This window comes from Parambassis ranga, unplaced genomic scaffold, assembly GCF_900634625.1.
Source record: "Parambassis ranga unplaced genomic scaffold, fParRan2.1 scaffold_65_arrow_ctg1, whole genome shotgun sequence".
Lineage (NCBI taxonomy): Eukaryota > Metazoa > Chordata > Actinopteri > Ambassidae > Parambassis > Parambassis ranga.
This window is the reverse complement of record NW_021144809.1, coordinates 120948-142127: the sequence shown is the minus strand read 5'-3', so window position 1 is coordinate 142127 and position 21180 is coordinate 120948. Positions and strand designations below refer to the sequence as shown.

General features: G+C 45.9%; 1 pseudogene; it reads left to right on the top strand.

Moving 5' to 3' along the window:
* The first annotated feature begins 19104 nt into the window (after nt 1–19104).
* Nucleotides 19105–20242, top strand: LOC114431270 (trace amine-associated receptor 5-like; annotated as a pseudogene).
* Nucleotides 20243–21180: the final 938 nt, after the last annotated feature.

Here is a 21180-nt window from a genome sequence, read left to right as displayed (position 1 = left end):
AAGTAGCTTTGGTGCTGCAAAGATCTTTTATAACACCAAAGACCACCATGCTGCAGCTAAACTGTGGAGTTCTGGACAGGAGCCCCATCACTAAGCCCTGTATACAGGATGTGCAGGGACCCAGACAAAAATGGCCGTGCTGAACCACTGCCTGAAATGTACGGACTCTGGGTAAACTGATGTACAAATAACTGTCTCTTTACAGTGATGGATTGAAGTCAAATCCACACACTTTTATTACCTCAGCTCTTGATAAATGTTCACCTTCAGGTTCTTCATTGTTCCTGTCTTACCTAAAAAAGCGATAAAGAATGTTTGTTGGTGGTTCAAGAGTCATGGAGGAAGATCCTTTTAGGATTGCACAGATCATTGCATGCAATGTTTGCTACTGTTGGGTCAGAAAAATACTAAACCTCTAATCAGTACAGTTGTGATGGAGAATTTCTCCTGCAGCTCTGGTTCTGGTACGTTCTGATTGTTTTTAGAATCCTGGTTCTGCAGGTGCAGTGTCATTTATCAGTTAGAACAAATGTCTGTATCATGTATCACCAGATTAAAAGTGGACCTTGTTAGAGAGTTAGGATTTCAAAGATCACATACATTTCCTGTCATTGTAACAAGGTTACAGAAATTTGTTTTAGTATCAGTATAGTAGCAATTCCGCGAACGCAATCTCTCTGGCGGTTTTGGGCACGGGCAGACCTGGCGGTCCCCCGGGGCGGCATCACACAGGGGGCGGCACGAGCAGTTGGAAAAACTATCATCTGCGCGGCGGTTTTCTATGTGGATTTTAGATCACTGTGAGGAGAATTGGCAAATTAGCGCCCCCTGCAGCTGCAGGCGCCCCTGATGCTGAGAAGGTGTGAGAGGAGGGGAGGGGGCGCGGGGGACAGCTCACCTCTGGGTCTCCAAACGGGACAGACAGGGAGTGAAGGAGGGAGGTCTCACTCTGTATCGCAAGCCATTCACATCACATTTCGCCCGTTTTCTAATATTCTGATGATCTCCGCCCCATAACTCAGCCACTAGTTCACTCTGTATCAGCCTATCAGCAGAGAAGAAGGACGGACCACACTGATCCAGCACCGGACTCCTTTGCTGGATCACTTCTGGATCACAGCTACAGGATTATTCTGAATGTAATATTACAACAAACACACCCCCTGCTGTGCACTTATCAGTCAGTGCTTTTTGTTTAAAGTTTAACAACTTGTTTGTTAACCTGGCGTTTCAGAGAGAGATTATGTGGTGTGGTGAGACAACATCTCCCTCTAGGGACCCTTTTCAGTACTCTTCCCATCTGGCTGCTTTTGTTTTGCTTCAATTACTCCACCTTCCTTGGACAGCTCTTAAGCCTTCCACTCCTCCGCCACCTTCACCAGTTCTTCAGTTGCCCTACGTCGTAAGCTGATTGAGCTTCTAGTGGTATTTTTGAACCTGTCTTGCAGTGTTGGCGTGCCTGTTTTTCTCCCCTTCAGGAGGCCGCCTGTCCGGTGAGACCCAGCAACCCATCCCTCCCCGTGCACCTGCACCTACAAGCGTTTTTTCTCCTCAGTGGAAGTTTTTTGTTATCTCTTTTGTAATTGAATTCAATTCAATTGAATTCAGTTTTATTTATATAGCGCATATTACAATCAGACATTGTCTCAAAGCGCGTCACAGGAACCCCCCTAAGAGCACTGTGGCAAGGAAAAACTCCCTTTAAGAGGAAGAAACCTTGAGCAGGACCCGTCAACTTAAGGGGGAACCAGTCCTGCTGCTAGTCAGAGAGGATGAGAGAGAGGAGAGAGAGAGAGAGAGAGAGGATGAAGGAGAGAGAGAGAGAGAGGAGAGAGAGAGAGGATGAAGGAGAGAGAGAGAGAGAGATGAGAGAGAGAGAGGATGAAGGAGAGAGAGAGAGGAGAGAGAGAGGATGAAGGAGAGAGAGAGAGGAGAGAGAGAGGATGAAGGAGAGAGAGAGAGAGAGAGAGAGAGAGAGGAGCAAACATGATACAAACATGATACAGTACAGAGCAAACATGCAGCAGATGAAACAGTGATTATATTGTAACAGATATCTATATATATCGTCGGTCCATAAGTAGGAATAGTAATTTGATAGTAAAGATGAGCAGCAGGGGCTAGTGAAGTCGATGAGCACAGGAGAGATCAGGGACCAGACTGCAGGTCAGCATGCAGGTCTTGAGACCTGCAAAGAGAGAGAGCGAGAGCGAGGCACAGAACTACAAGGAAGACAGTAAACACAGATTATGAGACGATATTACCCAGTATGATCCAGACTAAGGAGAGAGGAGGAGAGGTCAGAGGGTGCTCAGAGGATCGTGTTTGTGCCCCCCGACAACGTAGAGCAGGAGAGACTTCACGGGCCGGACTGCAGGTCATCATCCAGGTCTTGAGACCAGTGTGAGCCAGACTAAGGAGAGAAAAGGAGAAGTCGAGATACAATGGAGCAAGTCCATGAAGAGCCTTGTAGGTTAGAAGAAGGATCTTGAAGTGTATTCTTGAGTCCACTGGGAGCCAGTGAAGAGACGCTAGGACAGGAGAGATATGATCCCTTTGGCTGCTTCCTGTCAGAACTCTAGCTGCTGCGTTCTGGATCAGCTGCAGACTGTTGATGGAGTAATGTGGACATCCTGACAATAAAGAGTTGCAGTAGTCCAGTCTTGAAGTGACAAAAGCATGGATGAGCTTTTCAGCATCACTCTGAGAGAGGATGCTCCTGATCTTAGTAATATTACGCAGGTGAAAGAAAGCGGTCCTGGAGACCTGCTTAATATGAGAGACAAACGACATGTCTTGATCAAAGATAACTCCAAGGTTCCTCACAGTCATACTGGAGGCCAGAGTAATTCCATCCAGGGAGAAAGTATTATCTGATAAACTAGTTCTGAGATGTTTCGGTCCAAAAACAATGACCTCAGTCTTGTCCGAGTTTAATAGTAAAAAGTTGGAGGACATCCAGTCCTTTATGTCCTTTAGACACGCCTGTAGTCTGACTAGCGGCTCCGTTTCTTCAGGCTTCATGGATAAATACAGCTGGGTATCATCAGCATAACAATGAAAGTTTATGCCGTGCTTCTGGATGATGTTTCCTAGAGGGAGCATGTAAAACAGGGGTGGGCAATTATTTTTTTGCGAGGGCCACATAGACTTCCATTAGAAAAGCAAAGGGCCACAAAAACATACAAAAACATCTGAAGCTGAAGGTTTTTATTTCACTATATGAAGTCAACACTGACCTCATACATCAGCCTGTTCTTGTTTTGTAAAATGACATTTTCTGGTAAAATAAAGGTTAAAATAAATAATGTGATATAACCACATAAATACATTAATAGCATAAATACTATAATCAGATATATGGAACTACTAAAGGCAACTAACTGATTAATAAAACAGCTTTTGATGTTATTATTCATATGTGACTATTGTCATATGACGTAGTTTATCTCAACCGCAACCGCGTTTCACCTTAAATCACCTATAATGTTTGCTGCGTTACCAGCTCTGTCTGTGCTGAGTTAGGGTGCGATGTTCCATTATCAAGAACGTTGGTCGTCTTCTCTGTGAACATATCCGCGCTCATGTGTGTACGTGTGTGTGAACGCGGACGGGAGGGAGAGAGAGAGTTGCGCGGAGTTGAATGAATGGAAAGATAGCGATATTATAAAGTCGCATTGGCGGAAAAAAGGCTCAGAATCAATGTGTGGCGGAGGGAGTTGATGATGTGAACCGGTCTGTGTGTTTACTGCTCTCTCCTCTGTCCTCTGTGTGTGTCCAGGTCCACTGAGTGTTGCTGGTTGTATGTTGAAAAACACTCCCGCACAGTGCAGAGCAGCACAGATGATGTGAAGATATTTTTACAGAAGAAAACCATTAGATTTAAAACTAATTTTAAAAACAATCCCAAAGCTCTGAAAGTTGGACAAGGTCTGAGCTTTTTAAGAGCAGATGACGATGTCGGCTGCAGCACCGCGGTAACATCTGAATGCGCCGTGGCGTTTCTTCTCGCTTTACCGTACATTTCAGCATAGTCGCGCAGCATTTTTAAAGTGTACACAGCGCGACCGTGTCTCTCCAAAGAGTAGATGGGATGAAGCAGTACAGCAGCGTGGAAGAGACAAGGAGGGTTGGAAAGACGTTACCGGTAATGCCGTGCTGACAGCTGACTTTTGATGCCTTCTTTTTTTTTTTTATTGTGTGTGCGAGTCCGCGGGCCGCATTGAAGACGCAAGCGGGCCGGATGTGGCCCGCGGGCCGTACTTTGCCCAGGTCTGATGTAGAGGGTGAACAGGATCGGTCCGAGCACAGAACCCTGTGGAACACCGTGGTTAACCCTTGTACCTGTGGAAGAAACATCGTTAGCATGAACAAAGTGAAATCTGTCAGATAAATATGATTTAAACCAGCGCAGTGCTGTTCCTGTAATCCTGATCTCGTGTTCCAATCTGTGTAGCAGGATGCGATGATCTACGGTGTCGAAGGCAGCACTGAGAAGGAGTACAGAGACGAGTCCACGGTCCGATGCCATGAGGAGGTCATTGGTGACTTAAAGCAGTGCTGTTTCTGTGCTGTGATGGGCTCTGAATCCAGACTGGAAAGCATCGAGCAGACTGTTCCTATGCAGGTGGTCGTTTAGCTGACTTACAACAGCTCTTTCGAGTAGTTTGGAGATAAAGGTGAGGTTGGAGATCGGTCTGTAGTTTCCTAAGACGTCTGGGTCCAGTGAAGGTTTTTTAAGTATTGGAATGATCACAGCAGTTTTAAAAGCCTGCGGTATATATCCTTGAACCTGTTTGTTCACTTGGTGTGCGCTGTTGGTGCTACGGACTTTCTGCATTAGACATATTGTGTTTGCTTTTATTGTGGTAATACACAAGCACCTTAGTGTTAGAGTTAAGTGCACCAATTTCTGGGTTCCCTTCTCGTTTACCACTGTAGCGAAGCTTACCGTAACTTAGCGGTTAGCATTAGCGCTTAGCATGGCTTCTTCCACTCGCTCTGCATCTCCCTCTCCTGCCCACTGCACGGTGTGTGACATGTTTAGCTACTCCTCTGCCTCCTTTAGTGAGCGTGAGGTGTGCACAAAGTGTAGCTTATTCACAGTCTTGGAGGCGAGGCTAAGCGAGTTAGAGGGTCGGCTCCGCATGTTAGATAATAGACCTGTAGCCACAGCAGCAGTTAGCCTGTGTGGACCAGCCTGCCTTAGCTGATGTTATCCGCACCCCGGCAGCCCCTGAGCAGCCGGGAAGTCAGAGAGGTTGGGTGGCGGTTCGAAGGAAGCGTAGCCCGAAACAAAGGCCTGTGGTTCACCACCAGCCGCTTGACATATCGAACCGTTTTTCCCCACTCGGCGACACACCCGCTGAGAAGCCGACCCTGGTTATTGGCGACTCTGTTTTGCGGCATGTAAAGCCGACACCAGTGGCTATAGTTAAGTGCATCCCGGGGGCCAGAGCGGGCGACATAGAGGGCTGCTGGCGAGAGATAAGCATAAATACAGTAGGATTCACATCGGTGTTAATGACACCCGGCTTTGCCAGTCAGAGGTCACTAAAGTTAATATTGAGTCGGTGTGTAATTTAGCTAAAACCATGTCGGACTCCGTAGCGTTCTCTGGTCCCCTCCCAAATCTGACCAGTGATGACATGTTTAGCCGCATGTCCTCGCTCCGTCGCTGGCTGTCATGGTGGTGTCCAGAAAATAACGTGGCCTTTATAGATAACTGGGAAACTTTCTGGGGGAAACCTGGCCTTATTAGGAGAGACGGCATCCATCCCACCCAGGGTGGTGCAGCTCTGATTTCTAGCAATATAGCCAAGTTTATTAGACCAACCTGACAACCCAGGGTCGAGGCCAGGAGGCAGAGTCGCTGTCCTACACACCTCTCTGCTGCTTCTGGAGGACTGCCGCCCTCAGTTAGAAACACATTAAACACAAATACACATAGAAACACTAAGCTTAATAATGTTATTGAAGTGGTGACGGTCACACGTCCTCCCACAGTTCATCAAGCACACAAGTTAAGATATATTAATCATAATAACCTCATAAAAATACACACTAACACACACAAACACATAGAACAAGGTAACAGAACACTCAGGTGTGGATTGTTTAACATACGATCCCTACACTCTAAGTCGCTCTTAGTTAATGATCTAATTATTGATCATCACACTGATATACTTTGTCTCACTGAGACTTGGTTACAGGGTGAAGAATATGTTGCTTTAAATGAATCAACTCCGTCTTGTTATATTAACTGTCATGTTCGTAGAGTTACAGGCCGCGGAGGAGGAGTGGCAGCAATCTACCGCTCCAGTCTTCAGATGAATCCTAAACCTCCATCCATTCATCTATCTTCTACCGCTTATCCGCGGCCGGGTCGCGGGGGCAGCAGTCTAAGCAGGGACACCCAGACTTCCCTCTCACCAGACACTTCCTCCAGCTCCTCTGGGGGAATCCCGAGGCGTTCCCAGGCCAGCCGAGAGACATAGTCTCTCCACCGCGTCCTGGGTCTTCCCCGGGGCCTCCTCCCAGTGGGACATGCCCGGAACACCTCCCCAGGGAGGCGTCCAGGAGGCATCCGAACCAGATGCCCGAGCCACCTCAGCTGGCTCCTCTCGATGTGGAGGAGCAGCGGCTCTACTCCGAGCTCCTCTCGGGTGACTGAGCTTCTCACCCTATCTCTAAGGGAGCGCCCAGCCACCCTTCGAAGGAAACTCATTTCGGCCGCCTGTATTCGCGATCTCATTCTTTCGGTCACTACCCAAAGCTCATGACCATGATGATAGGTGAGGGTAGGAACGTAGATTGACCGGTAAATCGAGAGCTTCGCCTTCCGGCTCAGCTCCTTCTTCACCACAACAGACCGGTACAGCGACCACATTACTGCGGAAGCTCCTCCGGTCCCTCGATGCGCCTAGAAATTCTGTCCATAAAAATTATGAACAGAACCGGTGACAAAGGGCAGCCCTGCCGGAGTCCAACATGCACTGGGAACAGGTCTGACTTACTGCCGGCAATGCGAACCAAACTCCTGCTCCGGCCATACAGGGACCTAACAGCCCTCAGCAGAGGGCCACGGACCCCATACTCCCAGAGCACCTCCCACAAGATGCCGCGAGGGACACGTTCGAACGCCTTCTCCAAGTCCACAAAACACATGTGGACTGGTTGGGCGAACTCCCATGAACCCTCCAGCACCCTGCGGAGGGTATAGAGCTGGTCCAGTGTTCCGCGGCCAGGACGAAAACCACATTGCTCCTCCTTAATCCGAGGTTCGACTATAGGCCTAATTCTCCTCTCCGGTACCCTGGCGTAGACTTTCCCAGGGAGGCTGAGGAGTGTGATCCCCCTGTAGTTGGAGCACACCCTCCGGTCCCCCTTTTTAAAAAGAGGGACCACCACCCCGGTCTGCCAGTCCAGCGGCACTGCCCCCGATTGCCACGCAATGTTGCAGAGGCGTGTCAACCAAGACAGCCCCACAACATCCAGAGACTTAAGGTACCCAGGGCGAATCTCATCCACCCCCGGTGCCTTGCCGCCGGGGAGCTTTTTGACTACCTCGGCAACTTCAGCACAGGTGATGAACGAGTCCACCACTGAGTCATCAGCCTCCGCTTCCATAATGGAAGGCGTGTTGGTGGGATTGAGGAGACCCTCAAAGTACTCTTTCCACCGTCCAACCACCCCCTCAGTCGAGGTCAACAGCTCCCCACCTCCACTGAATACAGTGTTGGCAGAGTACTGCTTCCCCCTCCTGAGGCGCCGGACGGTTTGCCAGAATCTCTTTGAGGCTGACCGATAGTCCTCCTCCATGGCCTCCCCGAACTCCTCCCAGGCCCGAGTTTTTGCCTCTACAACTGCCCTTGCTGCAGCACGCTTGGCCTGCCGATACCTATCAGCTGCTTCAGGAGTCCCACAAGCCAACCAGGCCCGATAGGACTCCTTCTTCAGCTTGACGGCATCCCTGACCTCCGGTGTCCACCACCGGGTCCGGGGATTGCCGCCACGACAGGCACCAGAGGCCTTGCGGCCGCAGCTTCGGACAGCTGCATCGACAATGGAGGTGGAAAACATGGTCCACTCCGACTCAATGTCTCCAGCCTCCCTCGGAATCTGGGTGAAGCTCTCCCGGAGGTGGGAGTTGAAGATCTCCCTAGCGGAGGGTTCGGCCAAACGCTCCCAACAGACCCGCACAGTACGTTTGGGCCTGCCGGGCCCGTCCAGCCTCTTCCCCCGCCAACGGATCCAACTCACCACCAGGTAGTGATCAGTTGACAGCTCAGCCCCGCTCTTCACCCGAGTGTCCAAAACACAAGGTCGAAGGTCAGCTGACACGATTACAAAATCGATCATTGACCTCCGGCCTAGGGTGTCCTGGTGCCAGGTGCACCGATGGACAACCTTGTGCTCGAACATGGTGTTCGTTATGGACAAACCATGCCCAGCACAGAAGAACAAAACACAACTCGGGTTCAGATCGGGGAGGCCGTTCCTCCCAATCACGCCTCTCCAGGTGTTACTGTCACTGCCCACGTGGGCGTTGAAGTCTCCCAGCAAGATGACAGAGTTCCCGGTTGGGGTGCCATACCGGGCGACATCACGGTCCTTGATTTTCTTTGCTTCATAAGGGGGTTTTTGGACCGCTCTTAGTCTGGCCCATCACCCAGGACCCGTTTGCCTTGGGAGACCCTGCTGGGGGCATTAAGCCCCTGACAACATAGCTCCTAGGATCATCTGGGCACTCAAACCCCTCCACCACAGTAAGGTGGTAAACCTAAGTCTACTCATGAGTCTCACTCTCAGCCTGTCTCACGGAAGCTGGAAGAAGTCAGAATTTGTTTTACTCGTCGTAGTATATCGTCCACCTGCTGCTGCTTATTCAGAGTTCCTGCTGGAGTTTTCAGACTTCTTATCAAGTTTAGTGCTTAGCACAGATAAAGTCATCATAGTGGGTGACTTTAACATTCATATGGACGTCGACTCTGACAGTCTGAAGATTGCCTTCAACTCACTCTTGGATTCAGTTGGGTTCTCTCAGTTAGTAAATGAACCCACACACTGCCACAGTCACACCCTCGACCTGGTTCTCACCTACGGCCTGGAAGCTGAGAACCTGCTAGTATGGTCTCAAAATCCTGTTCTTTCAGATCACTCATTAATAACCTTTGACTTCTCTCTTTCAGACCTACCAGCACATAAGGAAAAGGTCTACTACAGCAGATGTCTGTCTGAAGCCGCCATAAAGCAGTTTAGGACAGCAATCCTACCAGTACTCCCCACAGTCCCAAGTACTGATGGGGGTACCAACTTAAATATTACTCCTGCAGAGCTGGACCGCTTTGTCAACAACACTGCAGACACACTACACTCAGTCTTAAACAGGATTGCTCCACTGAAGAAGAAGAAAACTACAAACCAGAAGAGGCTAGCTCTGTGGTACAACTCAAACATCCGATCACTGAAACGGATTACACGTAGGATGGAGAGGATGTGGCAGTCCTCTAAATCAGATGACTCCCAGAGGGCCTGGAGAGACAGTCTGCTGACGTATAAGAAGGCCCTTCGCAAAGCTAGGACAGCCTACTATTCATCACTAATAGAAGAAAACAAGAACAACCCGCGCTTTCTCTTTAACGCCATGGCCAGGCTGACAAAGAGCCACAGCTCTGTGGAGCCTCGCATTCCTGCAGCTCTTAGTAGTGAAGACTTCATGAGCTTCTTCACCGATAAAATCACCACTATTAGAGGACAAATCAACCACAATCTCTCTGTGACCGCTGAGGATACACCGCCACTTCTGGAAACGGATCCTGATCTAACTCTGGACTGCTTCGCGCCCATCGGCCTCCCTGAGCTGACCACCAGCATCAGCAAGTCTAAACCTACTACCTGTCTTCTGGATCCGATCCCTTCACAGCTCCTCAAAGATGCTATTCCTCTGATATCAGTGACTTAGAGTGGAGGGATCGTATGTTAAACAATCCACACCTGAGTGTTCTGTTACCTTGTTCTATGTGTTTGTGTGTGTTAGTGTGTATTTTTATGAGGTTATTATGATTAATATATCTTAACTTGTGTGCTTGATGAACTGTGGGAGGATGTGTGACCGTCACCACTTTATTATTAAGCTTAGTGTTTCTATGTGTAGTTGTATTTAATGTGTTTCTAACAGGAGAAGGACACACGGACACGTTTGATGTCAAGACAAACAAGACAGTTCAAACCGTGTGGAGCGACTATCAGCTCTATCAACACAACAAACCTGAAGCGACGTTTGCAGACGAGTCATCTTAACTTCCGTTCAAAGATACACGTGACAAAATCTATAAATGAAGACACCGCTGCTGATGGTTTTACAGCATGTGCACTTTTTGTAAGTTGTTACTGAAGTGTTTTGCTGTAGTTATGGAGGATTCATGAAGAAGGTCATGACTGAACAGTGTGTTCAGGGAGAGTAGCTCACTGTTCACTGGTTCTTTTATGAAAAGGTAATAATTAAATAATGAGGTGTTGGTTTCAAATAACACAAGTTAAAGCTGTACCTGTTTTTATTGCACTTCAAACCTTAAATATTTCATGAAAAAATATATATCGTAGAATTTTAGTCGACTAAATCCACGGCAGATTTAGTCAACTAAAACTAGACTAAAAGTTAAAACATGTTGATGACTAAAACGTGACTAAAATCAAATGAAATTTTAGTCACAAGACTAAAATAAAAACTAAATCAGAAATTGCTGCCAAAATTAACATTGCTCCAGAGGATGACCAAGCCAACCTCACGGCTCTGGCTAGAAGCAGCCGATAAGACCGCTTCTGCATCTGCTGTGTCCATTCTGGCCAGTTTGTGCTGTCAGGGTTTGTTGGAGGAGCGGACACAGATGCAGAATGCAGAGCGGGTACGTGGCAAAACAAGTCTTTATTTTAACTGACAAAGTCAGTGCAAGGGTTCAAAAACTAGGCATAGCAAAAATTCCACAACAGGTGGCTTGAAAAACATAAGGCTAGGCAAGAGTCACAAAAATACTAATAAAAGTCAAGACAAAAGACTAGCAAAACACATGGCATGGCATAGCAAGGCTCACCACGGGAGTACAAGGCTTGGCTTGGTGCAAAGTAACAAATCCCTAGAAACAAACCCACAAGCAACAAAGACAAACTGGCAGAGAGTGCAGGGAAGACAAAGACTAAATACACAGGGACCAGGGAAGACAACGAGACACAGGTGACACACATGAGGGCAGGGCTGGTAATCAATAAGGAGGGAAAACACAGGAAGCAAAACTCAAGACAATACACAGGGGGGACAGGGCTACCAAAGTAAAACAGGAAACACAAGATAAGACTAGACAGCTAAACACAAACCCAGGGAAACAAAACACCAGGACTACAGGAAAATAATAACTAAACACAGATCAAACTAAAAACCCAAAACAAGGAAAACTAAACCAGAAACAAACACCAGGTCGTGACAGATACACTGTCTTTAGGAGCAACTTCTGTCTCTTGTGATTCAGCAGCCACACCCTCCAGCCAGTCACACACAGAGGAAATAAAAGGGTTAATTTCAGCCATTTTGGATTCAAACCATTCACTCATCATTCCTTTCTTCCTCTTCTATCCTCTTACAGTTTTTTCTGATTGCTTAAACACTATCAATGATTCTTATAGCCCAATTTCTAAAACTATTAATAGTTATAGCAAAATCACTCACTGAGTTTGAAAAACTAAAAGCAAAAAACTGCTTTACACTCAATTTGCACTTTTGTAACACACAATTTGCAAATGTATAAATATAATCCACTTGAACTGTAAACACAACTCACTGCTTTACACACAACTTCCAAATGATCAACACACTCCTGGTAAAACTACACACATGTATGGCTGGTGTTTACACTACTTTGCCAACTGTCTGGCTACACTGTCACATGTGAGAACTGTTTTACATCATTAGTTCACTTTCCAATCACCATGACCTGTAAATAAGCCACAGGTGAGCTTCAGTGTGGAGAACAATGGAGGGAGAAGGAGACTGAGAAGAGAGAGAATTAGAGGAATCAGAATCAGAATCGAGTTTATTGCCATGTAAGTGAAAAACACATTACTAGGAATTTGCCTTAGTGTCTAGTGCAACAGTGCACTACAGTTTTTTTCTGATTGCTTAAGCACATTTCTGTAACTATTGGCTATTTGTGGAAAACTCTACACACAAATAAAAAAAACCTTACACCAAATCAGAGATTATTATTATTGTAGATCTCTTGCAAAAGCTAATACATCTTGCTTAACTCTTCAAACCTTTGTAAAAATGGTATTTTTGTACCACACAGTTAACACAAACCATCATATTACTAAGCACACAATGTGCCAACTACACACTGATGGTATTACAGTTTTTTCTGATTGCTTAAACACTATCAATGATTCTTATAGCACAATTTCTAAAACTATTAATAGTTATAGCAAAACCACTCACTGAGTTTGCAAAACTAAAAGCAAAAAAACTGCTTTACACTCAATTTGCACTTTTGTAACACACAATTTGCAATTGTATAAATATAATAAACTTCACAGCACTCTTTTTGCTGAACTGTAAACACAACTCACTGCTTTACACACAACTTCCAAATGATCAACACACTCCTAGTAAAACTACACACATTTATGGCTGGTATTTACACTATTTTGCCAACTGTCTGGCTACACTGTCACATGTGAGAACTGTTTTACATCATTAGTTCACTTTGCAATCAGCATGAGCTGTAAATAAGCCACAGGTAAGCTTCAGTGTGGAGAACAATGGAGGGAGAAGAAGACTGAGAAGAGTGAGAATTAGAGGAGGATGAGAACATGAGGAAGCAGGAGGAAGAGGAGGAGGACGAAGACTAGGAGGTGAATTTAGAGGAAGAGGACGAGGAGGTGAAGAGGAAGGAGGAAGAGTAAGAAGAAATAGAATTACTGATGTCATCAGAGCTACAATAGTGGATCATGTGATCAACCATGGAATGACCCTGAGGGAAGCTGGACACCGGGTTCAGCCTGAGCCGCTACACTGTAGCAAGCATCATGAGGACATATTGATGAGAATGGGTTAGTACAGTTCCCTCACGCTAAGTTTTGTAGGTGTACCATACTCTAATGAGAAAAACAACAATACTGTACATGTAAAACTGAAACTGTTACTCCACAGAATTACTAGACATCCAGCATCTGGAAGGAGGCATGCGAGGATATGGACCAGGCATCATGTCAGGCCTGGATACGGCACTCCAGGAGACATGTTCCCCGGTGCCTTGGACTAGAAGACATTGCATGTGATGTTGATGAAATTCTGTGGCCGGACCCAGAGAGACAATGAGACTGATTTTCTCTCTCTCTCTCTCTTTCAGTGAAATTGTATATTTTCTTGTGATTGTTTTGATGTGTGTGAATAAACATTCATACTTGAAATTTGAATCTCTGTGTTTATAGAACTATTTATGACAAAAGTCTGACCTCACATGGACAGACCTTGTGCACAGAGAAAGCAAAAGCCAGATGTGTTTTCAGTTAATACCATCAGTGTGTAGTTGGCACATTGTGTGCTTAGTAATATGATGGTTTGTGTTAACTGTGTGGTACAAAAATACCATTTTTACAAAGGTTTGAAGAGTTAAGCAAGATGTATTAGCTTTTGCAAGAGATCTACAATGTTTTGCTGATTTGGTGTAAGGTTTTTTTATTTGTGTGTAGAGTTTTGCACAAATAGCCAATAGTTACAGAAATGTGCTTAAGCAATCAGAAAAAACTGTAATTTGCCCAGATCAGTGATCAATAGGTCAGTCCGGCCTCAGTGCTCATTTGTCCCTTGCAGGTGCATGGAGAACCTTCGACATCTCTTCCAGCTTGACAGATATTCCTTCCATTGAGATCCTCAACTGGTCGGACTGTCTTCCAATGTTGTCCACCTGCTTCCAGCCCTCTCCGGAGCGGGCTGAGATGTTGCAAATCAGCCCATCCATCCGGTCCATCTTCTGATGTAATTCCGAGTTCCGAGGTCCCATGAGCCCAGGGTCTTGTTTTGTGTCCACGCTTAGCGGTAGTGCCAATTTGCCAGCAGTGGCTTTTCCAACTTTTCGGTACAGCAGGACAGCTCCCACGCAATTCAGAAGTATGCCTACTACCAATGTCCAATAGACATTCCAGGGTCAGTGGCTGGAGACATACCAGACGCCAGGTTTCCCAGGAATCACGGACATATCCACCAGCGAATGTCCCTTCAGGGCAGAGGGGTTCTCCCGGTGATGTCTTCCTTTGTGAGAAAATGTTGTCCAATGCACTGAGCGACCAATTTATTAGCTCCATGTCAAAAAAATTATCCCAAGGATAGCAAAGCAGGGTGTTCAGGGAATAAAAAGTCACAAAAATCACAGGACAGGACAAGAGAGAGCAGAGCAGAGCAGAGCGGGAGCAGTCAGAAACACGTCTGCACTCCTTGATGGACAGATAAGAAGGAGGATGGATGGAGGAGGAGGATGAGGACATGAGGAAGCAGGAGGAAGAGGAGGAGGATGAAGACTAGGAGGTGAATTTAGAGGAAGAGGACGAGGAGGTGAAGAGGAAGGAGGAAGGGTAAGAAGAAATAGAATTACTGATGTCACCAGAGCTACAATAGTGGATCATGTGATCAACCATGGAATGACCCTGAGGGAAGCTGGACAACAGATTCAGCCTGAGCCGCTACACTGTAGCAAGCATCATAAGGACATATTGATGAGAATCGGTTAGTACAGTTCCCTCACTCTAAGTTTTGTAGCTGTACCATACTCTAATGAGAAAAACAACAATACTGTACATGTAAACTGAAACTGTTACTCCACAGAATTACTAGACATCCAGCATCTGGAAGGAGGCAGGCGAGGATATGGACCAGGCATCATGTCAGGCCTGGATAGGCACTCCAGGAGACATGTTCCCCGGTGCCTTGGACTAGAAGACATTGCATGTGATGTTGATGAAATTCTGTGGCCGGACCCAGAGAGACAAGACTGATCTTCTCTCTCTGTCTTTCAATGAAATTGTATGTTTTCTTGTGATTGTTTTGATGTGCGTGAATAAACATTCATACTTGAAATTGGAATCCTTGTGTTTATAGAACTATTTATGACAAAAGTTTGACCTCACATGGACAGACCTTGTGCACAGAGAAAGCAAAAGCCAGATGTGTTTTCAGTTAATACCATCAGTGTGTAGTTGGCACATTGTGTGCTTAGTAATATGATGGTTTGTGTTAACTGTGTGGTACAAAAATACCATTTTTACAAAGGTTTGAAGAGTTAAGCAACATGTATTAGCTTTTGCAAAAGATCTACAATGTTTTGCTGCTTTGGTGTAAGGTTGTTTTATTTGTGTGTAGAGTTTTGCACAAATAGCCAATAGTTACAGAAATGTGCTTAAAATCAGAAAAAACTGTAATTTGGACACATGTTCATGCTCTTCCATGTATGACATTGATTTTACTTCCTCCTCTTCAGTTTCCTTCAAATGATCAGCCATGTTGTCCTTCCAATCCAGGAATTATCCAAGCAATCCACTCCTACAGCAGACTCTATGAAGCTTGAACAATTTCCCACTCCTATAGCAGATTTCATTTGTTTCCTTAACAACATGATCCATCCTTTCTTCCTCAGTTTATGAATGGAGGAGAGAGTACATACCATGCTTTCAAACAATCAGGCCAGCCATGTGTCCACGGCCTGGCTTTCTGAACAGGCCCACTCCTGTGGCTGGGGTTCTTCCTGGTCGCTGCTGAACATCCCGGATTCCTTAATCTTCCAAAAGAAGTCTCTTTGACTCTTGTAGTGGTTGATTCTTTTCTTATTTTGTTCTCCATTACAACCACTTTGGTGGCAGCGCAGTTAGTCTTGATGCTCACATAACTTATCCAAACTTTTTTTTCTAGGCAACAAAGCACAAAAACGCAAAATCAAGATTAAGAAAATTAACTAAGGATTGTACAACAACAAAAAATGGTGAGGCCTCTATCTTTCTGGCAGGAAGAGGAAGTGAGGTGAAAGAGACTGTCCTCCTGCTGACCACACCCTCCAAAAGATGGCTCCTGCCTTTATCTGCTCGGTCCAACCTAAATTCATACTCAAAGAGAAAAGAAACATTAATTTTCTATAAATTAATCTGGCTCCTACAATGGGTTCTGCCTAAACCACAAGATGTAGCATGTTGCATGCTGTGCAAAAATAAAAATGACATTTTATTTGTCATGTGTGAATGTGAGCTGTAAGGCCTTTCTCACTCATGAAACATGTCAAGAACGTCCTTCAGTTTTGCTAATGAATCCATGACAAGGACCATCAGCACCGGTACCCCCCAAGGCTGTGTACTTTCCCCTCTGCTCTTCTTCCTGTACACCAACTGCTGCACCTCCAGCCACCAGTCTGTCAAGCTGATTAAGTTTGCTGACGACACCACCCTCATTGGACTCATCTCAGACGGGGATGAGTCTGCCTACAGGATGGAGGTGGACCGTCTGGTGTCCTGGTGTGCTGACAACAACCTGGAGCTGAATGCCCAGAAGACAGTGAAGATGACAGTAGACTTTCGGAAAGTGCCAGCTCCATCACCCCCCCTCACCCTGACAGACACCCCCATCTCCACAGTGGACTCTTTCCGCTTCCTGGGTACCACCATCACCCAGGACCTCAAGTGGGAGCTCACCATCAGCTCCCTCATCAAAAAGGCCCAGCAGAGGATGTACTTCCTGCGGCAGCTGAGGAAACTCAAGGTGCCAGCCAGGATGATGGTTCAGTTCTACACGGCCATCATTGAGTCCATCCTCACCTCCTCCATCACAGTGTGGTACGCTGGGGCCACGGCCAGGGACAGGCACAGACTGCAGCGTGTTGTGCGCTCTGCTGAGAAGGTGATCGGCTGCAGCCTGCCATCTATCCAGGACCTGTACGTCTCCAGGACTCTGAGGCGTGCAGGTCGGATCACAGCTGACCCTTCTCACCCTGGACACAGAGTCTTTGAACCACTCCCCTCAGGCAGGAGGTTACGGTCCATTCGGACCACCTAGTAATGTGAACCCCCTTCACTTACATGGCAATAAACATGATTCTGATTATGATTCTGATGTAGCATTGAAGCATGTGGGGGATAAGGGCTGATACATACAAACAGCAGTATCTTTGCAACTTCCTGGACTGTTTCCATAAACTTTTCTTGCTTTTTTCTTACAGACAGAAAACCAGTAACAAATAGCTGCTGAGTAAAAAGTTTCAAACATGATGTTTGGACTGAACAACATGAAAGTTTGGCAGGTACTGCAACATGTGACAGAGTCCAAGTGATTTCTATGTGGACCTGTTTGTGAAGTTTTAATGAGCACATCTTCATTCAGTTGCAACAATCTCACTTGTTTGGAAAGATTACTTGATTCGTTAATTTGTTTTTGTTTTCTAACAGACATGCCCACCCTCTAATCCACTACCACCACACACACCGCTCCCTGAGTCCCAGGAGCTTTCTGTGTTTTGCAGCCTGTTAGCTGCTCCTAATGGCAGCACTCTGAACCCTCCAGACAGAAAGCCTGTTCACACCTGCATTGATGAGGTTCTGATGATGACATCTCAACCTCTGAGGGGTCACTGCAATCAAAGGTGTTAGAAAAAAAATACATGATGCAGCCACCACACCAACATGTGATGTGAAACCTGAGAACGTTTGTTCCTCAGAAATCAATACCCACAGACCTCCATGTTAACCTTTTATATTATATTGATGTGCATGATTGAGTTACCTGTCTGCACACATTGATGTGTGTGAACAGATTATCCTTGTGCACAATATGCAAGTCTTAAGAAAAAAACATCATTGTGTGCATGTGTGTTGTATGGACATGTATCTATCTTAATCCTGTGCACAGTGATCTTTGGCCTTTATAACTCATTAAGATTAAGAATTACTTCAATATTCCCTTTTAATTGTTCTCACCACTAACACAGCTAAGTTAATTTAATTGTTCTTCACATTGATTATTTGATGTGTTTGTAACATCTGTGCATGTTATTACATTCTCGCACTCTTCGTCCTCCCTTCCTGTGACTCCTCTATGCAGAAGGATTTAGGTGCTTTGATGTGTGAGGTCTGATAAGCCAGGCTACATATAACTGCACACTGTCTGAGCTGTGTGGTGGGGGTATGGCCAGCTAAGGTAGCAGCCATGCCCCTCTGCCCCCTGGAATCCCAGGATTCTTGTGACGATAGATTATAGTCAACTCCACAAGCTGGACTACAACAGTTAAAGAGTAAACATTTGAACATCAATGTCAACAGGACAGGAAGTCCTTTATAGCCATTAAAGGCCTATAAAGGGCAGGCCTATGTAGGCCTTCAATGGATGCTGTCCCTGAATATGGAAGTAGGGAAGGCTCTCATGAAGACCTGGTATCTGTACAGTCCTGATGTCCTGCGGTCCTTCATTGTGGACATAGTGTTCACTAGCTATAGTCAGAGGTGATTTCCTTGGTAAGGCCTTGTCACCTGGCACATGACCCACAGCATCCCTCCACATGTAGGTCAGAGATGGCCTTGGTAAGGCTTCTGGGAATGTTGGCGCACATTTCTGAAAGCAGACAGGACTCAGTGTCACTGACACACTGTGACCCTGTGGTCAGTACGTGTGGTGTGGTCAGGTAAGATGGCTGTCACAGTAACATCATTGCCCATGAGGTCCAACCATCAGCATCTGGCCTCTGCCAGACTCAAGGGCTGTGTCCTTGTGAAGGGTGCAGTGAATGGTTCCACAAGTCCACCATCCAACACCACAGCCTGCATTGATCAGAGTTCTGTACCCTTAGGCCTCTAAGTGTGAATGGAACTGTCTGCTGGGCTGAAACTCAGTATAGGTGAACAATAACATAGCCTTCCAACTCATCAGCAAGCCCCTAGTGGCTGCAGTGTGTTCTGCAATCATGTCTGCATTGGCTTCAAGTCTGAGCCCCAGCGGTTGCCACGTTGGTTGTAAAGAGACTAATGGAGGGCTCACAGATAGAGATAAATAAGCTATGCTTCAAAGAGTTCTGAGTCCTGGTGATGGGGGCTCCGGCTGGAGTGGTGCTCTGCTTCCCACAACTCCTCAACGCCTCCTGCAGGGAGCCGACACTTCCCTGGACTGAAGCTGTGCTGCTGAACATTGTGCTGTCTCTGGTGTCTCTGACGACTGTATCTCTCAATCTGCTCGTCATCATCTCAGTCTCCCACTTCAGGCAGAGATGACCTTCTTAGCTGAGATTTATGTCTTTATGTGATCAGCCATGCTCTTTGATGTGTTTGAATCTTAACTGTAATGTTGTAATGTTTCATAATGTATTTATTCATATAGACATGATTAATGGGTAACCGATGCTTCTCATTCTCCCTGCAGGCGGCTCCACACTCCCACTAACATCCTCCTCCTCTCTCTGGCTGTCTCAGACTGTCTCGTGGGTCTCCTGGTGATGCCAGGAGAAATCTATAGAAAAACCTCCTGCTGGGTTCTCGGTGATGTCATGTGCTCTCTATACTGTTATCTGACCAGCAACATTGTCTGTGCTTCTATAGGAAACATTGTTCTCATATCAGCTGACCGTTACATGGCTATCTGTGACCCTTTGCATTACCCCACCAGCGTTACTGTGGCAAGAGTCAAACTGTGTGTCTGTGTGTGTTGGCTCTGTGCTGCTCTCTACAGCTGTTTCGTCATGAAGGATGTCCTGATTCAACCAGGCAGGACTAAATCCTGCCATGGACAGTGTGTGTTAGTCACTGATTATGTTACAGGAACTGTTGACCTGTTCTTTCCATTTTTCCAGTGACCACCATCATAGTTCTGTATCTGAGAGTCTTTGTGGTGGCTGTGTCTCAGGCTCGTGCCATGCGCTCTCATGTTACAGCTGTCCGTCTGCAGGTTTCAGCCACAACAAAGAAGTCTGAGCTGAAAGCAGCCAGGACTCTGGGTGTTCTTGTGGTTGTGTATCTAATGTGTCTCTTCCCATTATACTGTTACTTTTTTGCTGTGGACAGCGTGATCAATACTTCATTTGCATCTTCTGTTATGTTTCTGTTTTACTCTAACTCATGTTTGAACCCTGTGATCTATGCCCTGTTCTACCGCTGGTTCAGAAAAGCTGTTAAACTCATCGTGACTCTGCTGATTCTGCAGCCGGGCTCCCGTGAGGCCAACATACTGTAGAGAGGCTGAGGAGCGACAGAGACACTGCTCCACAAAGAGTTCCATTCACTCAATACAAACCCTGGAAAAGTGCATTTTGTATTGATTCATATTCATTGCTGTTATTTCAGATGACTTTCATCATCAATGGTTTAACTCTGTGATTGTGGCCCTCTCTGTTCACAGCGTTGTTATTGCACACAACAGTCATAAGCACTGCTTTATTGTCACACCTCCCCCACAGCAAGTTACAGCTCAGACCCAGAGCTGTAAAACAGACAGGAGCTGTCCTGTCTTCATCAAGCATCAATATATATGAACAAAGCTTATAATATACACATACAGGATGGGAACTAATATCCTGATGGGTCAATCTGGGTTTACATGAAAAAGTAAAAAAAGCTTGAACACTGTCTATAGACCATATTTATATTCTCAGGACTGTGCACTGACTTCTATCTTTATATTGTAAATGCTTTTCTTAATATCTGCCATACATCTCTGATATTTTGCTTTTTGCATTGAAACTGGATGACAGCTTTAATCTCATTGTACTTGTGCATAGTGACAATAAAAGGCGTTCTATTCTCTTCTATTGTCGTATTCAGATTCTGTGGGCTCACTCCTCTGATGCATTCAGCCACAATGTTACACACAGTGAAAACACAGTGTATGTGCACTTTATAACCGTGCAGGCCAGAAGTTACTGAGAGATGACAGTGGATAGGGCAGCCATGGTAAAAGCTTTTAAAAGTATGGAACTTTGAGAAAAGACGTGTGTCTGCTCTGACTGCTCTGCATCAGACTGTGGAAGTGGACAGTCTGACTGCTGCTGACAGTAGAATTTAGAAAAAGACCTTGGAGTCTGAGCTCAGCTCATCAGGCGTCTGCAGGTGTGTTTGAATTCATGTTGATTTAAAGTAGGGCTGCTGCCTAAAACATTGATATTTGTTACTTTA